The 22119-nt window shown below is 44.2% G+C and overlaps 8 non-coding genes across 8 annotated transcripts; 2 read left to right on the top strand and 6 right to left on the bottom strand.

The window, feature by feature from the left end:
* Nucleotides 1-487: 487 nt before the first annotated feature.
* On the bottom strand, nt 488-560 carry trnav-uac (transfer RNA valine (anticodon UAC)). The gene has a single exon. It is a non-coding gene; the product is annotated as a tRNA-Val (tRNA).
* An 11799-nt stretch (nt 561-12359) lies between these two features.
* Nucleotides 12360-12431, bottom strand: trnar-ccg (transfer RNA arginine (anticodon CCG)). Its single transcript has one exon. It is a non-coding gene; the product is annotated as a tRNA-Arg (tRNA).
* A 2904-nt stretch (nt 12432-15335) lies between these two features.
* Nucleotides 15336-15419, bottom strand: trnal-cag (transfer RNA leucine (anticodon CAG)). The gene has a single exon. It is a non-coding gene; the product is annotated as a tRNA-Leu (tRNA).
* A 636-nt stretch (nt 15420-16055) lies between these two features.
* trnaw-cca (transfer RNA tryptophan (anticodon CCA)) lies at nt 16056-16127 on the bottom strand. The gene has a single exon. It is a non-coding gene; the product is annotated as a tRNA-Trp (tRNA).
* Nucleotides 16128-16568: 441 nt separating this feature from the next.
* Nucleotides 16569-16641, top strand: trnak-cuu (transfer RNA lysine (anticodon CUU)). The gene has a single exon. It is a non-coding gene; the product is annotated as a tRNA-Lys (tRNA).
* A 2369-nt stretch (nt 16642-19010) lies between these two features.
* trnal-cag (transfer RNA leucine (anticodon CAG)) lies at nt 19011-19093 on the bottom strand. Its single transcript has one exon. It is a non-coding gene; the product is annotated as a tRNA-Leu (tRNA).
* Nucleotides 19094-19728: 635 nt separating this feature from the next.
* trnaw-cca (transfer RNA tryptophan (anticodon CCA)) lies at nt 19729-19800 on the bottom strand. Its single transcript has one exon. It is a non-coding gene; the product is annotated as a tRNA-Trp (tRNA).
* A 441-nt stretch (nt 19801-20241) lies between these two features.
* Nucleotides 20242-20314, top strand: trnak-cuu (transfer RNA lysine (anticodon CUU)). The gene has a single exon. It is a non-coding gene; the product is annotated as a tRNA-Lys (tRNA).
* Nucleotides 20315-22119: the final 1805 nt, after the last annotated feature.

Genomic DNA, 22119 nt, shown 5'->3' with positions numbered 1-22119 from the left:
AAAAAGTTATCGCCAGTAGCGGCAATCTTGAGCCTGAATCCAGCTGCACTCCCGGATCCGGACAGAAAAGGCTTCTCACTGACGGCCACCCTGCAGATCAATGAATTACATTTCTGAACTTCAGGGATTCGGAGATTCCAGGGTTTAAAAGGGAACAAACGATGAAATGGGCCTCACTGTGGATCAGTTTTCTCTCACTCAGAGGTATCTGACGAGTGAAGTTAAATAAAGAACAAGGGAGGAGCCGCTGTAGCCCTATTGACAGGGGAATAAACTAGCCATACATCCCTCACGTTTCCCAATTCTAACAGAAGTGTAGTCGACTTGAAACGTTCACTCTGTTTCTTTATCCACATATACTGCCTGACCTCTTGAGAAGTTCCACCATTTTCCGTTTCTATTTGAGATTTACAGCATTTGCAATAATTTTCTTTTGTCACTTAAAATAAACCCGCTGGTTGTTCATCCACAGCAGCATTAAACATAATGTTCCTGCCCGGGCTCGAACCGGAGACCTTTCGCGTGTAAAGCGAACGTGATAACCACTACACTACGGGAACTGCTGAATCCGTATCTTCAACAGAGGGGAACTGACCAGTGAAGCCCCTCTGTGCTGATTGGTTCAGCTGAAACAGCATCAGTCAATATAAAGGAGGAGCTCACAAATATCAGGCGCAGTGCAGTCTGGTCAACGTCAGCCCCTCCTTTGTTATTCAACAGAGGAAGAAGAGACATGAGCGGGAGTCAAACGTCACAAACTTTTATTAAAGCTACAAATACGAGTAACACATACTTCCAAATCGTTTCACTGAAAACGTCTTTCATTGATGAAAAAGCTGACTGCGTTGAATCTGAAAATGTGCACTGGGCAATATTTTGTTCACTACTGATTCTATTATCTGTGGGCTATGCCGCAGTGGTTGGCGTAATGTACATGTTATCATGTTCGCCTCCCACGCGAATTGTCCCGGGTTCGAGCCCGGGCGGGAAACATTTACATTCGCCAGGATTTCGTTATGTGCAGTGAACGATCCTGTTCGCTTTCAATAAAGTTGCGCCAAATTTCTGCTTTCATAAGCAATTAGCAATTTAATCGAGATTCCAAAAATACAATGTATAAAATGAGATATGGTTAACAGTTGAAAACTTACAAAGGGAAAATTCGTCATTGAAGAGCGTTTACGCCTTTTTTTCATTCTGTAAATTATGGTAATCAGTTATTAAAGGGTGATTGCAAAAGATTCAACTGCAAGTTGAATAGTGGCCGGCGACACGAGTGCTCGTTTGGGATTTGAACCGTGGGCTTCTCGGAAATTTAAACAAACACCGAAGCGAAAATCGGACTACCGAGAATGCCGCTTCAAAGCCTAGCCAGGTGAGGAGCTAACCATTGTAAAACCATCGTGTGTGTGTGGCTATTCTTGATGAGCAGAGCACTTTAGACCGAAACAGTGACTTTGCCTTTTCGGCCTGTCTTCTGAAGCGCCGCCCGGTCCCACTCCTACAGTTAATGAGCTGTTAGGATGTTAATGTATCCGGGCTGCAGGAGGCCGCTCCAGGCGCAGCAGAGGAGTCCCTGCATTAGTTCTCCTTGGAAACAGTATTTTCCCCTTCGCTCTTCCTCTTCTCTATGTCCCTGTGCAGTTTCCTGAATCATAACAGGGTGGGGACATTTTTAGAGACGCGCTTTTTTTTATTACTTATTGAAAGGACAGCCAGACAGACCGATTGAAACTGCAATTTGAACCATGTCGCCGACCTTGTGTTTTCCTATTAATCTGTGTTGTTCAGCTTTCCACATTCTCAATGAGAAAGTCCCCAGCCTCGTTTTTTAAATAAAATAATGCCCAGCTCGTCAAATAGCGACACGCGAGTGGGAGATTCCCTAAATCAGCGCCAACTTTCCCCAAATCCTCCTTACAGTACCGCAACCCAAACTGTGTCCTTTTTGGGAAATATTATTGAGAATTACTTCACTCATTGTAACGCTGCCATTTGAATGGCATAATTCGCCTGTCAATGCGCATTTTATTTATACTGAACCATGCATGCAAATTATTCCAGTTTTCATAATCACTAAACTTGAATGGAGAAAAGGCATTAAATGGCCTCTACCCACTTTCGAACCATTGAGATTTCGTGCGTTAGCGGAATGCGATAACCACAACACACTGGAAACCCTCCAGCACTCGGGTGCATTGTATTGCACTGACTCCATAGGAAGAGGAGGAGGCCATTCAGCCCCTCGAGCCTGTTGCGCCATTCAATTAAATCAGAGCTGATCTGTATCTTCACTCCATCTACCCGCTTTGGTTACGTAACCCTGAATACACTTACCCAACAAAAATCTATCGACAGTACCGGCAATCTTCAGCCGGAAGCCATCACCTCTCCCGGATCCAGTCAGAAACGGTTTCTTACTGACTACCACCCTGCAGATTCATGGATTACATTTCTGAACTTCAGCGATTCGGAGACTCCAGTGTTTAAAAGTGAACATAAGATGAAATGGGTCTCACTGTGGATCGGTTTTCTCTCACTCGAAGTTATCTATTCAGTGAAGTGAAATAAAGAACAATTAAAGAACAAGGGAGAAGCCGTTGTGGCCCTTTTGACAGGAGGATAAATTCGCCTCTGGTTGCTCGCCAAACCTCCAACGTGACAACCGCTACACTGCGGACACCCCGGCTCTATAGCAGCAGCAGAGGGGACCTGACTCAGTGAACTCCCTCTGTGCTGATCGGCAATGTGTTGCCTCACTTTAAACAACTTCTGTCCCACACTGAAAGCTCTCATTCCTTCTTCTCCGCTGCCCTTTACAAAAAATGTCACTGATTCCCCCCGCACACCCCGAACGTGTTCTCTTCCGCACCCACACAGTGGGGCCGCTCAGCCTCCCTCTGCCTGATCACGATCAGCCATGTCACCCAGTTTGTAATATTAAACCCATAACAAGCGCCCCGCAAAGAGAGTCTGTAACCTAAATCTGTAACAGAAAGTACTGGGTTTATTAACGGTGATGCAAGCAATTATAACTCGTCTCACAGACTAGAATTACTTTTATAAAGTGAACTGTAGCCAAATCTTTTGTCACGCTGAATTCCTTGATTAAGAATCATAACCGGGTGAGTTCCAGTCGACCACCAGGGACCAGCTATGATTCTTGTATCAACCTGAATATGATTGGGAGCTGTCTAGACCTCGTGTCGCAACGGTAGTGCGCCTGATCCCGAGGCTGCGTGTTCAAATGACGTCGGGGTCATGGTTGCTTTGCAGCTCATATGAGTCTGGATAATTAATATATTAATGGTTACATCACAACAATGAGAACTTGAATTAGATGTATTTTATTAGATTGGTTTCTGGGATGTAGGTCTCGCTGGCAAGGCCAGCATTTATTGCCCATCCCTGAGGTGCTGGTCAGCCACTGTAGTCGCCTTTCACCACTTACAGAACTACATCATAGAATCAGAGAATGGATACAGCATAGAAAGAGGCCATTCGGCCCGTCCAGCCTGCGCCGGCTCTCTGCAAGAGCCCTTAATCTAGTCCCACTCCCCCGCCCTTTCCCCATAGGCCTGCACACTTTATTCCTTCAGTTACTTATCCAATATTTACATGTATCGGTATTATTTATTCATTTATTTGGGTGAAGCTGTCGCATTCAAAAATATGTTCTGGCTATTTATTTCTGTCTTACTTTTAAATTACACGCAAATGACTTTATGCAGAACACCGATACACACAAATACATTGATCAATAACACACAGATACATTCACATTTATTCATCACCAGCGCAATGATACACCCAAAATCCATTTAGAAGAATCACAGTTTCAAACACAGATATTTATATATTAATGTCCTGAAGTATGTTATAAAAATAAAGAAAATAAATATACAACTGACTCCAGTATTTTTACATGTATGTGTAACCTTTAGGTCGATGACCTTTCACCATTAATTCGCTATATACATATATAGAACTGGAAGATGCCAGCGCACCATGTGAGATTACATTTGATTTGTGGCTCTTGTACAGCCGGCATGATGGAAATAGAAGAGGTTCGAGCACTTTAATGAGGTTTCCAATGAAGATAGATGCACCCCAATAAATGGAAAAATATTTCAGATATAATGTAAATAGATCTATAAGCTGCAGAGTCATGAAATGCTATACATGTAAACACGCGAAATTCATTTGTATCCAATACAGATTGACTCATTCTAATTACGATTATTGCGTCACTTTACTTCAGTGTTCCCTGGCAGTCTCATGATTAGAATTCGGCACTCTTACTGTCCGGGTTCAATTCCCGGTCAGGGAAGTCATTTTTATACCAGTTTTATCTTAAATTAAACTAATTTTGTTTCAACTCTAACACGCATCTAACCTGGAAAATTGTCTTAATTATTATTAATTAACCGATAATCTTAATTTACAGAATGACAGAAATGCTAAAGATACTTCACTAACATATATTGTGCTTTCTATGTGATGAACTGTTATGCATATTTTATTTTACACCATGGCCCGGATTTTACGGTGCTTTGTTCAGCGAATGCACAGCATAGGCTATTGTACACCTTCAGGACGACTATGCAAGTGCCAGGTATCCGCACGCCCAGAATTTGCGATCTGTCAAGCTTCGCTTTGACAGATTCACCGCATCCGCTACAACATCACTTTTGCTGTCACAGAGTTGGGCTAACTACTGTCCAGCGAATGCCCAGGAAACCCTTACACCTGATAATAGCAGGCATAAGGCCTTCTTTTACCATTGTAAGGGTTAAAATCAATATTAAAATATATTTTAAAAGTGATGTAAACATACACTTACATTTAAAATTCGTTTAGGTAAATTTTGTTAAGATTTAAAATGTTACATTTATATTTCAAAACATTCAATTTGAATTTTAAATCATAGATTCATAGAATCATAGATTGATATGGCACAGAAGGAGGCCATGCAGCCCAGTGAGTCTGCACTGGCACTTTGAAAGAGCTCTTCAAATAGTCCCACTCCCCTGCTTTTCCTCATAGTCCTGCAAATTTCTCCTTTACAATTATTTATTCAATTCTCTTTGAAAGTTATTGCTGCGTCTGCTCCACCGCCCTTTCAAGCAGTGCATTCCTGATCAAAAGAACTGGCTGCGGTAAAAAAAAAACTCATCTCCCCTCTGGTACCTTTGCCGGTTAGGTTCAATCAGTGTCCTCCAGTTACCGACCCTCCTGCCACTGGAAACAGATTCTCCTTATTTACTCTTATCAAAACATCTTGTAAATTGAAAAACCTCTATTAAATTTCCTCTTAACCTTCTGCAGATAACAATTCCAGCTTCTCAGTCTCTCAAAATAACTGAAGCAGCGATTTACTTGTACTTCTTGCAATTTAATATACTGTATTCACTGCTCACGATACGGTCTCCTCTACATTGGGGAGACCAAATGCAGATGGAGCGACTGCTTTGCAGAACACCTCCGCTCAGTCCGTACGGGTGACCCTGAGCTTCTGGTCGCCTGTCACTTTAATTCACCGCTTCACTCCCACTCTGATCTCTCTGTCCTCGGGCTATTGCATTGTTCCAATGAAGCTCAACGTAAGCTCGAGGAACAGCACCTCATCTTTCGATTGGGCACTTTGCAGCCTGCCGGAATCAACATTGAGTTCAACAATTTCACATAATTATCCCTGCCCCCATTTTTCATGCAATGTGATTTTTGCCATTCCCATTTGCAACATTTTATCTTTCCTGCCTCTTACAAAAGTACAGGATTTTCTTTCTATTTCTTCCTCCCCTCCAAACCCCGCCCCCCTGTCTCTCCACCTGCTTAATATCTGTTACATCTCCAACTTCTTCCAGTTCTGATGAAAGGTTCCAGACCTGAAACGTTAACTCTGTTTCTCTCACCACGGATGCTGCCTGGCTTGCTGAGTATTTCCAGTATTTTCTGTTGTTATTTCAGATTTCCAGCATCCACAGTATTTTGCAATTATATTGAAGTCAACTCATCCCTGGGACCACTCGCTCTTTTTGCGTGTCTCTCTTTCTTAGTCTCTATCTATCTCTCTCCCTTTGTCTCTGCCTCTCTCTTTGTCCCTGTCTCTCTCTCTGTCTGTCTGTCTCTTCTGTCTCTTTCTCACTCTGTTCACAGGTCCATTCTAGTTCTGAGCAAACACTGCAGCGGTCAGTTCCTCGTTAGTATAGTGGTGAGTATCCTTGCCTGTCACGCGGGAGACCTGGGTTCAATTCCCCGACGGGGAGGGTTTTTTTTTTAACAACCCCAATTTTTTAACTTCTTCCCAGCTCCTTGAAATGCTCCTTGGAAAAGTTGAACTGGAAAAGTTCAAGTGAAATAATTTTAAAACATTTACTGGCATATGAATAACTGTATAAAATCTTCCTGCACCTGTTCCTCGTTGGAATCGTGCTCTCCTTCTATTTCCCTCTCACTGTTGTGTAGGGCAGAGAGGAGTCATAACGGCACAGAATGAGACCATTGAATGCTTAATTAAATTCATTTATTTTGAACATGTGACCAATTATTCTTACTTCCGTGGTGCGAAATGTTATTTATTTGGAGATTTCTATTATGCTTAAGGTATTCCGTACATACAGCATCGTAGGAATCCCCTGTGTGATTGGTTGGCCTGGCCAACGGATGATGCCGAACCGTGAGCGCCAATGGTATCCGTGGGCCTTTATACAGGCGTACGCCAGCAGGCCCAAGACCGCAAGAGTGCGAAGCTGCGGAGACACCAGTTAATTGGGATTTGTTTCTCAGTTCGGAGGCGTAAGCCGGCGACAAACCTCCGATCGCAATTTCAAGGCCCATCGTATTTTAGGAGGCTGGTTTAAAATGTTCATTACTTACGACATCAGGAATCTGGGACAAATTTTGTTCAATATAACCGGACCGGTTATTGCAGAGAATAAAAATGTTCCACTCGAACATATCCACCCGGGTTCGATTTGGGAACTGTTGTTGCAGGAGGCGAACATGATAGTCGCTGCACTACGGAAACCACGGCAAAGCGAATCAGCAGCGAACATAAAATCTCATGGAGATCATTTTCAGATTCAATGCAGTCAGCCATTAAATAAAGTGAATTAATTTTACAGTGAAAAGATTTGGAAGTGTTACTCGTAGCTGTGCCTTTAATTAAAGTTTGTGGCGTCTGACTCCCATTCATGTCTCTGAATAAGAAAGAGAGGCTTGACGTTGACCAGACTGCACTGTGCCTGATGTTTGTGAACTCATCCTTTATATTGAGCGGTTTCCCATTCTTTGATCGGCGCCAGGTTTAGCTCAGCGGTAACTTCGCAGCCTCAACTTAATTATATGCTCGACCTCCTTCTCACCGCGGGCGTTGCGTGGTGATTTTATTGTCATATTCAATCCCCTTCTTCTACACCGAAACAAATTGTAGCTGTGATTTTAAACCTATGCTGCGTGATTCATAGCGATCACCTTTAAATGATTCAGAAAAACAGTCCTTTTACCTCCGCCACACTGTTTCGAATACTGGTCAGGAAAGTGACTTTTATAACAGATTTTAAATCACAACCTGATGAAATTGACTACATTCAGCTGATTTGAAAAAATTAGAATTGTATAAATTACCATTACCTACCCCATAACTTTCATTTGCAGAACGAAAGAATTAATAGCTTTACCATTTAAAAATATTCTCCTTGTCTATTCTTCCGACCAAAGTGAATAACCTCACATTTCCTACATTATATTCCATCTGCCACCTTATTGCCCGCCCACTCACTTAATCTGTCTATATCCCATTGTAGGCTCTTTGTGTCCTCCTCACAGCTTCCTTTCCCATCTAGCTTTGGATCATCAGAAAACTTGGATACATTACACCCTGTTCCTTCATCTAAGTCAGTAATATAGACTGTAAATAGCCGAAGCATGCACACTTGATCCTTGCGGCACACCACGAGTTACAGCCTGCCAATCTGAAAATCTCCCGATAATTCCTGCTCTCTATTTTCTGTCCGTTAACCAATCCTCTATTCTTGCTAATACATGACCTCCAGTCCCATGAGCCCTTATCTTATGTAAAAAGCTTTAACGTGTTTCCTTACCGAATGTCTTTTGGAAATCCAAGTATGCTGCCTCCACTGGCTCCCCTTATAGTTCCAATGAATGTCTGAAGCAGAACATCCCGTTGTGCGAATGGAGCCTGTTTGTCGGACAATGCTACATGTAAGGAAGGAGTGTGGTAAGGAGCTAAGGGAAGTGATACTCTGGTAACAAGGTCGGGTAATAAAAATAGAAAGTGCTGGAAACACTCAACAGGTCAGAAAGCAACTGTGGAGAGAGAAGCAGATTTAAAGTTTCCGGTCGAAAACCTTCCATCAGAAGGTGGGCAGTTGTGTTAGGTTACACTATTAAACGTGCACATTGTCACGTAGTAGAGGTAAGGAAAAGATATCAAATGTTTGGAACAGATACTTTAGAATTCGATAAAGGTTTGATTAACTTGTATATCGAACTCGGAACTATAACATGTTGGAGTTCCTCGGCTAAAATTCGCAAATATTTGTATAAGAGCTGTTGTTAATTACATGTCTAATTATTGTGGGATTAAAATCTGACATTTAATGCTGCGAACACTTTTGCTGCACTGCGCGTTCTCCAGCTGTGCTCGGAGCGCCGTCCCCTTCAATCCATCACTCACAGGGACTGTTCCATTCAGCATTTCTTTTCTCTGGGCCTTGGTGAAATTTCATAGATTGAAAGCGACGCGTCTCAACCCCAAGCTCGTCACCGACATGCTAACCGCTGCACAGCAACCACACTCTGCTCCCGTGAGATGGAAGCCCGGGAGATGTTTCAAGCTCGAGTGCAGTTGCAAGCAGAACTCATTCAAAGAAAGTCCACATCATTGAGGCGCCTGAGTCTTTGCACCGAACTCCTTCCCAAAGAGTTGAGATTCATGTGGGGGTGATTTGGGCACATGTTTCCCCACATTACAACACTTCAAAGGGACTTCAATGGGCTTAAAGCGTTTTGGGACGTCCTGAGTTCGTGAAAAGCTGTGTATCAAAGCCAGTGTTTTTTTTTTCAAAAGTTCGAACAACAAGTTCATAATTCGCGGGCAAAATAAGGGCTCGTCCGGGATCCCTCGCAAGTTTCAACCAATAACCCCGAAGCAAGAATCATACTAACCTAGCGAACTGATAAATTTGACTGGAGATAAGAGGTAAGCATTGTAAAACCATTTTGTTTGAGTGGTTGTTCTTGATGAGCAGAGCACTTAAGACCGAGACAGTGACTTTGTCTTTTCGAACTGTCTACTGAAGCGCCGCCCGGGCCCACTGCTACAGTTAATGAGCTGTGTTGAATATTGGATGGGATAAAAATTGATAAAGAGGAGGTACTAGAAAGCTGGCTGTACCAGGACCAGTTGAAATGCATCCTAGGATGCTGAGGGGAGTAAAGGTGGGAATTACGGAGGTGCTGACCATAATCTTCCAATACTCATTGGATATGGGGTGGTGCCAGACGTCTGGAGAATCGCAAATGTTACAGCCTTGTTGAAAAAAGTGTATACGGTTCAACCCAGCAACTACACGCCAGTCAGCTTAACGTCGGTAGTGAGGAAGCTTTTAGAAAGGGTAACCCTGCACAAAATGACCAGTCACTTGGACAAGTGTGGATTAATTAAGGAAAGTCTGCTCGGATTTGTTAAACGCAAATCGTCTTTTCCCAACTTGATTACAATTTTTGAGATGAGGTGAAAGAGAGGGTTGATGAGTGAAATGCAGTTGATGTGGTGGACATGGACTTCCAAAAGGCATTTGATAAAGTGCCACGTATCAGGCTTGCCAGCAAATCTGAAGCCCATGGAATAAAAGGGACAGTGGCAGCATGGGTGTCAAATTGGCGAAGTGACAGGAAACAGAGAGTAGTGCTAAACTGTTGTTTCTCTGAATGGAGGAAGGTACACAGTGGTGTTCCCCAGGGGTCGGTACTAGGACCACGGCCCTTCTTGACATATATTAATCCTTTGGAGTTAGGTGTCCAGGGCACAATTTCATAATTTGCAGATGATACAAAACTTGGAAGTATAGTGAGCAGTGAGGAGTATAGTGATAGACTTCAAGAGGACATGGAGCGGCTGGTGGAATGGGCGGACATGTGGCAGATGAAGTTAAAAACAGAAAAGTGCGAATTGATACATTTTGGTCGGAAGAATGAGGAGAGGCAATATAAAATAAAGGATACATTTCCAAAGTGGTTGCAGGAACAGAGTTACCTGGGGGTGTATGTACACAAATCGTTCAATGTGGCAGGACAGGTTGAGAAACCAATTTAAAAAGCTTACAGTAACCGGGGCTTTATAAATAAAGGCGCAGAGTACAAAAGCAAGGACGTTATGATGAACCTTTATAAAACATTGGCTCGGCCACAACTGCAGAAATTATGTGTTCCAGAAAATTTTATCCCGTGCAATAACTGGTCCCATTAAATTAAACAAAAGTTGCCCCAGATTCCTGGTGACATAAGCAACGAGCATTTTAAACCAGACTCCTGAAATACAATCGGCCTGGAAAATGCGATCGGAAACTCGCCGCTGGCTAACGCCTCTGAATCAAAAAACCAATACGACTTACCTGGTGTCTCCAGAGCTTCGGTCTCTTGTTGCCCTGGGCCTGCTGGCATACGCCTGCATAAAGGCCCATGGATCCCAGGGGCACACACGGTTCGCAAGCCTGGGTGTCCTTGTGCACCAGTCGCTGAAGGTAAGCATGCAGATGCAGCAGGCGGTTAAGAAGGCAAATGGTATGTTGGCTTTCGTAGCGAGAGGATTCGAGTACAGGAGCAAGGATGCCTTGCTGCAGTTGTACAGGGCCTTGGTGAGACCACATCTTGAGTATTGAGTGCAGTTTTGGTCGCCTTATCTGAGGAAGGATGTTCTTGCCATGGAAGGAGTTCAGCGAATATTGACCAGGCTGATACCTGGGATGGCAGGAATGACATATGAGGAGAGATTGGGAGGATTGGGCTCGTACTCGCTGGAGTTTAGAAGAATGAGAGGGGATCTCATTGAACTTATAAAATTCTGACAGTACTGGAAAGACTAGATGCAGGAAGGATGTTCCTGATGGTCGGGGACTCCAGAACCAGGGGTCACAGTCAAAGGATAAGGGGTAGGCCATTTAGGACAGACATGAGTAGGAATTTCTTCACCCAGAGAGTGGTGAACCTGTGGAATTCTCTACCACAGAAGGCAGTAGAAGCCAATTCATTAAATATATTCAAGAAGGAGTTGGATATATTTCTTAAGGCTAAAGGGATCCAGGTGTATGGGGAGAAAGCAAGTTTAACCAGAGGAATATCCGCAGTCAGGAGCTGAAAAGGAACAAGAGCTGAAAAAACACCAGAAAAAAGATAAGAAATATCAACAATTGCGATCAACTCTTTAATGTGTGTTCTCGTAGTTTAGTGGTTTAATTGTTGTAATCAACATTCATTAACCGAAAGCGTTGTTTTGCAGAATGGAAGAAATGCTCACAGTAAGGGACAGTCGAAAGTTGAGTAATTTAACTTTAATAATTTGTGAAAGTTTATTCATTGACGAAGATTTATACCCAATCAGAATTTACGCACTGTGTATTTTAGGATTCTGCTTTAAATTGTTCGTTGCTTCTGACACAAGAAAGCTGTTAAATGTATTTCACAGAAAAATAATGTTTCTGTCCGGGCTCGAACCGGGGACATTTCGCTTAGTGAATCGAACTTGATAACCGCTACACTATGGAAACCTGTACTTAATTAAGCATCGAGAAAGCACTGTTCAGACAGAAGGGACACGACAGAATCGCTCTTTCTGCAATGATTTCCTTTCACTGGCATTTCTCTGACCGAACTGCACAAGTCAATAATGTTCCTTTCAAACTCATTAAACTGCCGAATTTCCTTCCCTCTGATTTAACGCATAGGTTTAAATTGTTCTGCAAACCATGAACCAGGTTCACCTGAATTCCAAGGTGTGTAAGGAAATCAAGCATCAAAAGCCCTTTCATTAACCACAGGGATTCAGTCAATTTTCTGATCGCAAAGCGCTTTCTCACCTTGTCAATATCTCTCGTCTATTTGCCGGTGTTTCCCGATTCTGCCTGTCTCTCTGGCTCTGTTTATCCTGTGTGGCCACCTGCAGGTTGATTTTGAGCGAATACCTGTGCTTGTGTCTTGTCACATTAAATAAATGAGGAATTGTGGCGCTTCTCTCCCTGACACTGGGGAAAGAGTGAGACAGTCGTTGGAGCAAGTGTCTGGTTATTGTGAAACGGCAAAGAAAAGAATAATTCTGGAATTACCCAAAGGAACAGTGACCCCGACGTGATTTGAACACGCAGCCTTCTGATGCGGAGTCAGACACGCTACCGTTGCGCCACGAGCTCCGACAATATAAAACGCGCTGTTTTCATATACACACGTTACACAAACACTGTTTCATTCCTCCTGCCTTCTCCTGATTCCTCAGTGTCATTCACAGAAGCGCCTGATGCCCTCATTTGTTTAACGTAACAAGCAGACACAAACACAGGTATTCCTTCAAAATCAACCCGCAGGTGGCCACAGACACAATAAACAGAGCCAGAGAGAAAGACAGAATCGGGAATCTCCGGGAAATAGACAAGAGATATTGACAAGGACTAAAGCACTTTGCGATCAGAAAATTGCCTGAACCCCTGTGGTTAATGAAAGGGATTTTGCTGCTTGAGTTCCTTATACGCCTTGGGCTTCTGGAGAACTTGTTTCGTAGTGTCCAGAAACGCGGCTCAGACATGCTGTTGTGACCGGGCCGGGCCTGACATCAATCAGCGACAATGAAATAGAATTTCGACCGTCCCGGCTAGCTCAGTCGGTAGAGCATGAGATTCTTAATTTCAGAGTCGTGGGTTCCAGCCCCACGTTAGGCGGTATTTATTTTGTTAAACTTTTATGTTGCTTTCAAAGCGTCATTAATTGAGCGATAACCTTGTTTAGCACAATGAAAGAAATGCGAGCTGAGAAAATGCTGCAGACGCTGGAAATCTGAATTGAAACAGAAAATGCTGGAGATACTCAGCAGGTCAGGCAGCTTCTGCGAAGAGAGAAACAGAGTTAACGTTTCAGGTCGATAACCTTTCGTCAGAGGTAATGGAACAGATTTTTAAGCAAATGCAGGGGATTCTATGAGATCATGGCTGATCTCCTGCCTCAAATCCATTCACCGGCCCTATCGCCATATCCCTTGATGCCCTTACCAGACAGAAATCTACCGACTTCTGCTTTGAACATACCCAATGACTGAGCCTCCACAGCCATCTGGGGTAGAAAATTCCAAAGATTCACCACCCTCTGTGTGAAGAAATTTCTACTCCTCTCAGTCCGGAATGGCCTAACCTTTATCCTGAGGCTGTGGCCCCTGGTTCTAGACTCCCCAGCCAAGGTGAAACATTCTCCCAGCATCCAACCGATCAAATCCTGTAATATTTTTGCATGCTTAATGAGATCCCCTCCCATTCTTCCGAATTCAAGTGATTGCAGGCCTAGTTTACTCAATCTCTTCTCATACGAGGTCAGTGACAGTCTTGCAAATGGTGACTTGATATTCGGTAGTGGGGTCAGGGTCCAGGCGGAGGTAGGAGGAGGTGTTGGAGAGTTGGCGTACAGCTTCCGCTAGGTAGAGGTCGGTTCGCCAAACAGCAACAGCACCACCCTTGTCAGCAAGTTTTGTGCTTTGCATGTTAACTGTTAACTGTTACCCATATCTCATTTTACACAATATATGGGCTACTCCAGCTCCTAATTCTTTTGTTTTATTTGTTATTTCCACACACAGGAGAGCAATCTCGCCCCTGGACAAGCAGAAGGAGCAAGTTCCAACAAAATGATTCCGCAAACGTGATAACTGCTACACTGTGGAACCGTCTCCACTTTCAGTACCAGGTCAGATGGAAATGTTAGACTTTTTTGAGGATGTAACTGGTAGAATAGTTAAGGGAGAACCAGTGGATGTGGTGTATTTGGACTTTCAGAAGGCTTTCGATAAGGTCCCACATAAGAGATTGGCGTGCAAAGTTAAAGCACATGGGATTGGGGGTAAGGTACAGACTTAGATAGAGACCTGGTTGGCAGACAGGAAGCAAAGAGTATGTCTAAACGGGTCTGTTTCCAAGTGGCAGGCAATTACTAGTGGGGTAGGGCAGGGATAAGTGCTAGGACTCCAGCTACTCACAATATATATTAATGATCTAGAAGGTTGAACTAGATGTAATAACTCCAAGTTTGCAGACGACACAAAGCTGGGTGGGCATGTGTGCTGTGAGGCGGATGCAGAGAAACTCCAGTATGATATGGACAGGTTAGGTGATTTAGCAGAAGCATGGCAGATGCAGTATAATGTGGATAAATGTGAGGTTATCAACTTTGGTGGCAAAAACAGGAAGACAGCTTATTATCAGAATGTCAATAGATTGGGAAAAGGGGAACTGCAATGAGACCTGGGTGTCCGTGTGCACCAATCGCTGAAGGTAAGCATGCAGGTGCAGCAGGTGGTTAATAAGTCAAATGTTGGCCTTTATAGTGAGAGGTTTCGAGTACAGGAGCAAGGATGTCTTGCTGCATTTGTACAAGGCCTTGGTGAGACCATACCTTGAGTATTGTGTGCAGCTTTGGTCACCTTATCTGAGGAAGGATGTTCTTGCCATGGAGGGAGTGCAGCGAAGATTCACCAGACTGATACATGGGATGGCAGGAATGACGTATGAAGACAGATTGAGATGATTAGGCTTATATTCGCTAGAGTTAAAAGAACGAGAGGGGATCTCATTGAAACTTACAAAATTCTAACAGGACTAGACACACTAGATGCAGGAAGAATGATCCCGATGGTGCGGGAATCCAGAACCAGCGGTCACAGCCTAAGGATAAGGGGTAAGCCACTAAGGGCTGAGATGAGGAGGAATTTCTTCACCCAGAGAGTGGTGAACCTGTTGAATTCTGTACCACAGAAGGCAGTTGAGGCCAATTCATTAAATATATTGAAGAAGGAGTTAGATATATTTCTTAAGGCTAAAGAGATAAAGGGATATGGGGAGAAAGCAGGGACAGGGTACTGAAGGTGCATGATCAGCCATGATCTCATTAAATGGCGGAGCAGGCTCGAGGGGCCGAATGGCCTACTCCTGCTCCAATCTTCCATGTTTCTATGTGAATGGAGCAGGTGAACTGCTGAATCCCACTTTTAAGGGATGTCCCAATGTCATTGCAGTGTTGTGAAAATAAACGAGTTCCGCTTGGTAATTAAAAGTAAAGACTGTCAGAAGTGGGATTTGAACCCACGCCTATCGGAGGAGACTGCGACCTGAACGCAGCGCCTTAGACCGCTCGGCCATCCTGACGTGTCCAGTTAATTTCTGCATCTCATCACTTCCGCATGAAGAAGGTTTCCGTCCGGGTGCTTGTTCAATGCTGATGAAGGCTCAGTGACCGGGATATCATCTCCCCCGGGGTTTTCCTGAACTTGTGCTCGGTGTATGGGGAGGTTTGTCCTGGGTCCCTGGTATCTTGCAGCTCCAGGGATGGGCAGTAACAATCTGAGCTCTGGAGCTGGGGAAAAGCGAATAATTAATGGATTTAACCCAGGGGTTTAATTTATTCTGCAAACCATGAACCAGGTTAATCTGAATTCCAAGGTGTGTAAGGAAATCAAGCATCAAAAGCCCTTTCATTAACCACAGGGATTCAGGCAATTTTTTGATCGCAAAGCGCTTTCTCACCTTGTCAATATCTCTCGTGTATTTGCCGGTGTTTCCCGATTCTGCCTGTCTCTCTGGCTCTGTTTATTCTGTGTGACCACCTGCAGGTTGATTTTGAGCGAATACCTGTGCTTGTGTCTTGTCACATTAAATAAATGAGGAATTGTGGCGCCTCTCTCCCTGACACTGGGGAAAGAGTGAGACAGTCTTTGGAGCAAGAGTCTGGTTATTGTGAAACGGCAAAGAAAACACTAAATCTTAAATTACCCGGAAGAACATTGACCCCGACGTGATTTGAACACGCAGCCTTCTGATCTGGAGTCAGACGCGCTACCGTTGCGCCACGAGGTCCGAAAATATAAACCGCGCTGTTTTCATATACACACGTTCCACAAACACTGTTTCATTCCTCCTGCCTTCTCCTGATTCCTCAGTGTCATTCACAGAAGCGCCTGATGCCCTCATTTGTTTAACGTACCAAGCAGACACAAACACAGGTATTCCTTCAAAATCAACCCGCAGGTGGCCACAGACACAATAAACAGAGCCAGAGAGAAAGACAGAATCGGGAATCTCCGGGAAATAGACAAGAGATATTGACAAGGATTAAAGCGCTTTGCGATCAGAAAATTGCCTGTGGTTAATGAAAGGGATTTTGCTGCTTGAGTTCCTTATACGCCTTGGGCTTCTGGAGAACTTGTTTCGTAGTTTGCAGAAACGCGGCTCAGACATGCTGTTGTGACCGGGCCGGGCCTGACTGCAATCAGCGACAATGAAATATAGTTTCAACCGGCCCGGCTAGCTCAGTCGGTAGAGCATGAGGTTCTTAATTTCGGAGTCGTGGGTTCGAGCCCCACGTTAGGCGGTATTTATTTTGTTAAACTTTTATGTTGCTTTCAAAGCGACATTAATTGAGCGATAACCTTGTTTTGCACAATGAAAGAAATGCGAACTGAGAAAATACTGCAGATGCTGGAAATCTGAATTGAAACAGAAAATGCTGGAGATACTCAGCAGGTCAGGCAGCTTCTGCGAAGAGAGAAAGAGAGTTAACGTTTCAGGTCGATAACCTTTCGTCAGAGACAATGGAACAGATTTTTAAGCAAATGTAGTGGATTCTATGAGACCATGCCTGATCTCCTGCCTCAAATCCATTCACCGGCCCTATCGCCATATCCCTTGATGCCCTTACCAGACAGAAATCTACCGACTTCTGTTTTGAACATACCCAATGACTGAGCCTCCACAGCCATCTGGGGTAGAAAATTCCAAAGATTCACCACCCTCTGTGTGAAGAAATTTCTTCTCCTCTCTGTCCTGAATGGCCTAACCTTTATCCTGAGGTTGTGGCACCTGGTTCTAGACTCCCCAGCCAAGGGAAACATTCTCCCAGCATCCAACCGATCAAACCCTGTAATAATTGTGCATGCTTAATGAGATCCCCTCCCATTCTTCCGAATTCAAGAGATTGCAGGCCTAGTTTACTCAATCTCTTCTCATACGAGGTCAGTGACAGTCTTGCAGATGGTGACTTGATGTTCGGTAGTGGGGTCATGGTCCAGGTGGAGGTAGGAGGAGGTGTTGGAGAGTTGGCGTACAGCTTCCGCTAGGTAGAGGTCGGTTCGCCAAACAGCAACAGCACCACCCTTGTCAGCAAGTTTTGTGCTTTGCATGTTAACTGTTAACTGTTACCCATATCTCATTTTACACAATATATGGGCTACTCCAGCTCCTAATTCTTTTGTTTTATTTGTTATTTCCACACACAGGAGAGCAATCTCGCCCCTGGACAAGCAGAAGGAGCAAGTTCCAACAAAATGATTCCGCAAACGTGATAACTGCTACACTGTGGAACCGTCTCCACTTTCAGTACCAGGTCAGATGGAAATGTTAGAATTTTTTGAGGATGTAACTGGTAGAATAGATAAGGGAGAACCAGTGGATGTGGTGTATTTGGACTTTCAGAAGGTCCCACATAAGAGATTGGCGTGCAAAGTTAAAGCACATGGGATTGGGGGTAAGGTACAGACTTAGATAGAGAACTGGTTGGCAGACAGGAAGCAAAGAGTATGTCTAAACGGGTCTGTTTCCAAGTGGCAGGCAATTACTAGTGGGGTAGGGCAGGGATAAGTGCTAGGACTCCAGCTACTCACAATATATATTAATGATCTAGAAGGTTGAACTAGATGTAATAACTCCAAGTGTGCAGACGACACAAAGCTGGGTGGGCATGTGTGCTGTGAGGAGAATGCAGAGAAACTCCAGTATGATATGGAGAGGTTAGGTGATTAACAGAAGCATGGCAGATGCAGTTTAATGTGGATAAATGTGAGGTTATCAACTTTGGTGGCAAAAACAGGAAGACAGCTTATTATCAGAATGTCAATAGATTGGGAAAAGGGGAACTGCAATGAGACCTGGGTGTCCGTGTGCACCAATCGCTGAAGGTAAGCATGCAGGTGCAGCAGGTGGTTAAGAAGGCAAATGTTGGCCTTTATAGTGAGAGGTTTCGAGTACAGGAGCAAGGATGTCTTGCTGCATTTGTACAAGGCCTTGGTGAGACCATACCTAGAGTATTGTGTGCAGCTTTGGTCACCTTATCTGAGGAAGGATGTTCTTGCCATGGATGGAGTGCAGCGAAGATTCACCAGACTGATACATGGGATGGCAGGAATGACGTATGTAGACAGATTGAGATGATTAGGCTTATATTCGCTAGAGTTAAAAGAACGAGAGGGGATCTCATTGAAACTTACAAAATTCTAACAGGACTAGACACACTAGATGCAGGAAGAATGATCCCGATGGTGCGGGAATCCAGAACCAGCGGTCACAGTCTAAGGATAAGGGGTAAGCCACTAAGGGCTGAGATGAGGAGGAATTTCTTCACCCAGAGAGTGGTGAACCTGTTGAATTCTGTAACACAGAAGGCAGTTGAGGCCAATTCATTAAATATATTCAAGAAGGAGTTAGATATATTTCTTAAGGCTAAAGAGATAAAGGGAAATGGGGAGAAAGCAGGGACAGGGTACTGAATGTGGATGATCAGCCATGATCTCATTAAATGGCGGAGCAGGCTCGAGGGGCCGAATGGCCTACTACTGCTCCTATCTTCTATGTTTCTATGTGAATGGAGCAGGTGAACTGCTGAATCCCTCTTTTAAGGTGATGTCCCAATGCCATTACAGTGGTGTGAAAATAAATGAGTTCCGCTTGGTAATTAAAAGTAAAGACTGTCAGAAGTGGGATTCGAACTCACGCCTCCAGAGAAGACTGCGACCTGAACGCAGCGCCTTAGACCGCTCGGCCATCCTGACTTGTTCCGTTAACTTCTGCATCTCATCACTTCCGCATGAAGAACGTTTCCGTCCGGGTGCTTGTTCAATGCTGATGAAGGCTCAGTGATCGGGATATCATCTCCCCCGGGGTTTTCCTGAACTTGTGCTCGGTGTATGGGGAGGTTTGTCCTGGGTCCCTGGAATCTTACAGCTCCAGGGATGGGCAGTAACAATCTGAGCTCTGGAGCTGGGGAAAAGCGAATAATTAATGGATTTAACCCAGGGGTTTAAATTGTTCTGCAAACCATGAACCAGGTTCATCTGAATTCCAAGGTGTGTAAGGAAATCAAGCATCAAAAGCCCTTTCATTAACCACAGGGATTCAGGCAATTTTTTGATCGCAAAGCGCTTTCTCACCTTGTCAATATCTCTCGTGTATTTGCCGGTGTTTCCCGATTCTGCCTGTCTCTCTGGCTCTGTTTATTGTGTGTGACCACCTGCAGGTTGATTTGAGCGAATACCTGTGCTTGTGTCTTGTCACATTAAATAAATGAGGAATTGTGGCGCTTCTCTCCCTGACACTGGGGAAAGAGTGAGACAGTCTTTGGAGCAAGAGTCTGGTTATTGTGAAACGGCAAAGAAAACAATAAATCTTAAATTACCCGGAAGAACATTGACCCCGACGTGATTTGAACACGCAGCCTTCTGATCTGGAGTCAGACGCGCTACCGTTGCGCCACGAGGTCCGAAAATATAAACCGCGCTGTTTTCATATACACACGTTCCACAAACACTGTTTCATTCCTCCTGCCTTCTCCTGATTCCTCAGTGTCATTCACAGAAGCGCCTGATGCCCTCATTTGTTTAACGTACCAAGCAGACACAAACACAGGTATTCCTTCAAAATCAACCCGCAGGTGGCCACAGACACAATAAACAGAGCCAGAGAGAAAGACAGAATCGGGAATCTCCGGGAAATAGACAAGAGATATTGACAAGGACTAAAGCGCTTTGCGATCAGAAAATTGCCTGTGGTTAATGAAAGGGATTTTGCTGCTTGAGTTCCTTATACGCCTTGGGCTTCTGGAGAACTTGTTTCGTAGTTTGCAGAAACGCGGCTCAGACATGCTGTTGTGACCGGGCCGGGCCTGACTGCAATCAGCGACAATGAAATATAGTTTCGACCGGCCCGGCTAGCTCAGTCGGTAGAGCTTGAGACTCTTAATTTCAGAGTCGTGGGTTCGAGTCCCACGTTAGGCGGTATTTACTTTGTTAAACTTTTATGTTGCTTTCAAAGCGTCATTAATTGAGCAATAACCTTGTTTTGCACAATGAAAGAAATGCGAACTGAGAAAATACTGCAGATGCTGGAAATCTGAATTGAAACAGAAAATGCTGGAGATACTCAGCAGGTCAGGCAGCTTCTGCGAAGAGAGAAACAGAGTTAACGTTTCAGGTCGATAACCTTTCGTCAGAGATAATGGAACAGATTTTTAAGCAAATGCAGGGGATTCTATGAGACCATGCCTGATCTCCTGCCTCAAATCCATTCACCGGCCCTATCGCCATATCCCTTGATGCCCTTACCAGACAGAAATCTACCGACTTCTGTTTTGAACATACCCAATGACTGAGCCTCCACAGCCATCTGGGGTAGAAAATTCCAAAGATTCACCACCCTCTGTGTGAAGAAATTTATTCTCCTCTCAGTCCTGAATGGCCTAACCTTTATCCTGAGGCTGTGGCCCCTGGTTCTAGACTCCCCAGCCAAGGGAAACATTCTCCCAGCATCCAACCGATCAAACCCTGTAATAATTGTGCATGCTTAATGAGATCCCCTCCCATTCTTCCGAATTCAAGAGATTGCAGGCCTAGTTTACTCAATCTCTTCTCATACGAGTTCAGTGACAGTCTTGCAAATGGTGACTTGATATTCGGTAGTGGGGTCATGGTCCAGGCGGAGGTAGGAGGAGGTGTTGGAGAGTTGGCGTACAGCTTCCGCTAGGTAGAGGTCGGTTCGCCAAACAGCAACAGCACCACCCTTGTCAGCAAGTTTTGTGCTTTGCATGTTAACTGTTAACTGTTACCCATATCTCATTTTACACAATATATGGGCTACTCCAGCTCCTAATTCTTTTGTTTTATTTGTTATTTCCACACACAGGAGAGCAATCTCGCCCCTGGACAAGCAGAAGGAGCAAGTTCCAACAAAATGATTCCGCAAACGTGATAACTGCTACACTGTGGAACCGTCTCCACTTTCAGTACCAGGTCAGATGGAAATGTTAGAATTTTTTGAGGATGTAACTGGTAGAATAGATAAGGGAGAACCAGTGGATGTGGTGTATTTGGACTTTCAGAAGGCTTTCGATATTGTCCCACATAAGAGATTGGCGTGCAAAGTTAAAGCACATGGGATTGGGGGTAAGGTACAGACTTAGATAGAGAACTGGTTGGCAGACAGGAAGCACAGATTATGTCTAAACGGGTCTGTTTCCAAGTGGCAGGCAATTACTAGTGGGGTAGGGCAGGGATAAGTGCTAGGACTCCAGCTACTCACAATATATATTAATGATCTAGAAGGTTGAACTAGATGTAATAACTCCAAGTGTGCAGACGACACAAAGCTGGGTGGGCATGTGTGCTGTGAGGAGGATGCAGAGAAACTCCAGTATGATTTGGACAGGTTAGGTGATTAACAGAAGCATGGCAGATGCAGTATAATGTGGATAAATGTGAGGTTATCAACTTTGGTGGCAAAAACAGGAAGACAGCTTATTATCAGAATGTCAATAGATTGGGAAAAGGGGAACTGCAATGAGACCTGGTTGTCCGTGTGCACCAATCGCTGAAGGTAAGCATGCAGGTGCAGCAGGTGGTTAAGAAGGCAAATGTTGGCCTTTATAGTGAGAGGTTTCGAGTACAGGAGCAAGGATGCCTTGCTGCATTTGTACAAGGCCTTGGTGAGACCATACCTAGAGTATTGTGTGCAGCTTTGGTCACCTTATCTGAGGAAGGATGTTCTTGCCATGGAGGGAGTGCAGCGAAGATTCACCAGACTGATA

Source organism: Somniosus microcephalus, unplaced genomic scaffold (genome assembly GCF_052327205.1).
Source record: "Somniosus microcephalus isolate GS21.2 unplaced genomic scaffold, FLI_Smic_1.0 unresolved_chr4, whole genome shotgun sequence".
Lineage (NCBI taxonomy): Eukaryota > Metazoa > Chordata > Chondrichthyes > Squaliformes > Somniosidae > Somniosus > Somniosus microcephalus.
Note: the sequence above shows the minus strand (reverse complement) of the source record. Positions and strands in the feature narration are given on the sequence as shown.